Raw genomic sequence first — 3,535 nt, forward strand, 5'->3', positions numbered from 1 at the left:
GGCGTGTAGGTTTGGAGGAAGACCCCAGAGGTCCCATTTTCATCACACTATATCAAAAGTACATACTATCAATGTGATTTATCATTGTTGATGTTGACCTTGATCACCTGGCTGACAAGTGTCGTCAGATTTCTCCACTGTAAACTTACTCTTTTTTTTTACCTTCTTTTCCATACTGTACTCTTTGGAAGAAAGTACTAGGGGTGGCCCGTACTTACGGAGTAGGGAATTATGTTGCTCCTCATTGAAGGTGGAGCATCTATATAAATTATTTGGAATTTCTCTGCATGAGAGATTTGTCGCTTCTCCCCCATTTATTTATCATTTTTAGCCGTATAAGCACATGACTATTTATTTTATATTTGGGGTTGTAATCTAATACTACTTTTAAATTTACATCTACAATTGTTCCAGCTTCAGCCATCGGGAGCTCTTTCAGTTGGCTCCTGTTTTCCTTTGACATACCCCATCCGTGTGTGTGTGTGTCTGTTTAAGCATTTCCTTCATTTCTGGCACTACAAGATGCTCCAGGCTCATCTTGTATGTTTTCACCCCAATCCTAGAATCAGCCCTTTCTCCAAGTGGTTCCTTTTACTGAAGAATGGTATTAGAAACCAAGATCTGAGCACAAAGTGTGCTCATTCCTACAATATTGAGTCTTTTAATCCATGAACACAGAGTATCTTATATTTATTTAGATCTTTATTTCCTTCATCAGAGTTTTGTAGTTTCACTCATTTAGGTACTGTACATATTTTGTTAGACTTACACCTTTCTTTTTGGTGCTAATGTTTTCTTGAATTTTAAGTTCCAATTGTTCGTTGCTAGTAGATAGGAAATCAATTGACTTTTGTATGTTAACCTTGTCACCTGTGACCTTGCTATAATCACTTATTAATTCCATGAGGGGTTTTTTGGTTGATTTTGGGGGGATGTTTTTCATAGACAATCATGTCACCTGAGAACAGTTTTACTTCTTCCTTTTATTTCCTTTTCTTCTTACTGCACTAGCTCACACTTCCAATATGATGTTAAATATATATGTGTACTGTTTATATTTCATATTCTTTTCTGAGTTGTTACTGCTCTTCAAATCTTTTTTTCCAATCACTTTATTTCTGAGTTTTTCTGTTTTATGTTGTTCTATCTCCTAGCATTTAAAAAACTTCTCGTTTTGAAATAATGGGTTATAGTTTTCATCTATTTTTCTGCTTCATATTCTCTTTTTTATTATAACAGCTTTAAATAGGATTCAATTACTATTCTTTTCATGGTGTATTTTTAGGCTAAATAAGTTATTCTGTATGTGTAGACAGAAGTGGGTAGAATAGCTTTTCTAGCTTCTAGAGCTTCCTTTTCTGATGTTTTCATAAAATCCTGGTCATTTCTTAGCTCTGTCTCCTCTTCTTTTCTCCCACTTTTATCTGGACCTTTTTTCTTTGCCTCTGTTGTCCCTGTCCTGTTCAATTTAGATTCTACTCCCCAAAGTTTCTTCTTAGTGTTGGGCTTTTTTTCAGGTTCATTAAGTTTTGAGAGTTCTTGGACCCTCACACCCCATGAGCACTTCCAGACCTTCCTGTTCATACTTTTGTATTCACTCTGAAATTAGAGTCTGTTTTACTGCTAATCTCACATCGATCTCCCTTGCTTTTCAGTGAATACCTGTTGGCAGTTTGAAGTCCTCCCATTCTCATGGCCTTCAGCTGCTCTGTTGTCTTCCCACTATTTCCTCTTACACAGATGCTGATACTAAGTTGGTGGTTTGCTCCCACCTGTTCATAGTTTGAGCTTTATAAGGATTCTTTCTTGTTGTAGCCATGATTTGTTCTTGTAATTAGCGTCGTTCTGCTATCCTAGATGTTCTACCTGTTTTATGAAGAGATTCAGACTACAGTCTCCATAGTCATCTTCCTAGAGTCTTCAATAACTTAAGAGGGGGGAATAAGGTATTTTTTAAAACACTTAAACTTTTTCTATATTTTTGAAGGCAATCCAAATGCAAGTTGAAATGATTATAGGTGATAGGTTGATTTTAGATACCTTTCACATCATTTAAAAGAAATTAGGTTCTTTTTGGCTTTCTTAGCCTCAGATTAATTACCCACAAATGTAACTCTATTCCCAGACCTCCTCAACCTACTGAAGAGTACTCTCAGACTTAATAAAACATCAGAACTCGGCTTAAAATAACTTGTGATGACTGCCCTATGTTTTCAGGCCAAGCATCTTAGAGGATCTCATAATTTTATTTATTACCATATTTTTGTGTCCTAAAATTCTGTTTTTATCTGTACTACAATCTACAGTCCAATTTAACAAACTGGCTGCCAATTGTCTGAATGTGGTCCAAGACATGTTTTGTTTAGCCTGCTCAGTACTTAAAAACAAACAAAATAGTTGCCAACACTTAAAAATCAGATTTCACGTAAAAATCCAGATTTCCGGCTGCTGTTTAAAAAAATTGAGATCTGGGCTTCCCTGGTGGCGCAGTGGTTGAGAGTCCACCTGCTGATGCAGGGGACACGGGTTCGTGCCCCGGTCCGGGAAGATCCCACATGCCATGGAGCGGCTAGGCCCGTGAGCCATGGCTGCTGAGCGTGCGCATCTGGAGCCTGTGCTCCGCAGCAGGAGAGGCCACAACAGTGAGAGGCCCGTGTACCGCAAAAAAAAAAAAAAAAAGAAAGAAAAAAAAATTAAACACGAATTTTACAAATCAATGAAAATAAGATTATTTCATATTATGATTTTTACCTTCCTGTATTTTCTGAATGCTTTCTATATCTTTGGTTAAACTGTCCATTTTTTGCTGGTACTTGGTTTGGATTGATACTAGAATCATTTTAAATTTCACACCCTATGATTATAAAGTTGAATAGCTATGTCAAAAGAAAACATTGACCCCACTGTTAAAATATGAAGGTTTTTAAAGTAACTTAACATTTTTGTTTTAAATATCTACGGATATCAGGTATTAACGCTGAAAAATATATATAATTATTCATAAAACAGATCCCTGAGGGGCAACTGAACAGCTGCTGAAAGTTCTGGCACATCACTATGGCCAGCCTGAGTTTAATGACCTACATGTGAAGGGCTACATATCCAATTACTAATCCTCCCTCAGCTACTCGTTGGCCTGATATGGAGGCAGCTGAAAAAAGATGCCCTACTAACAGATCAGAAATGGATCCAGACTTCTCTGCCAATGCTTAGTTAAAAGATCTTTTGGACTGGAGATAATGAAGAAGCAGACATGGCTTACAACCATGTTACAGCTGACATAGTTTTTCAAGTAAAATTTGATGGTTTAAAGCAAGAGTGACTTCCGTTTTGTAACTAAATTTAGAGAAATTTCAATTCTTTAAGAAAACTCAAATTCAGAATTTAATTTTCTATTCACTGAAACCTTTAAACATGTTAAAATGTTTTCAAATATCAAGAATAATTTACTTCAGAGTTCTTTCCATACTGAGATGGCAGTCTTCTATTCATTGAGTCAAACAACATTCTTCTATTCAAATTCTGCAATAATCAC

The 3,535-nt window shown here is 36.3% G+C and overlaps 1 protein-coding gene across 2 annotated transcripts in view; it reads right to left on the bottom strand.

The window, feature by feature from the left end:
* Window positions 1-3,535, bottom strand: part of MTTP (microsomal triglyceride transfer protein) — a 54,564-nt gene that overhangs the window by 50,097 nt on the left and 932 nt on the right. The gene's annotated exons all lie outside the window — the stretch shown is intronic.

This window comes from Tursiops truncatus, chromosome 5 (assembly GCF_011762595.2).
Source record: "Tursiops truncatus isolate mTurTru1 chromosome 5, mTurTru1.mat.Y, whole genome shotgun sequence".
In the NCBI taxonomy this organism is placed as follows: domain Eukaryota; kingdom Metazoa; phylum Chordata; class Mammalia; order Artiodactyla; family Delphinidae; genus Tursiops; species Tursiops truncatus.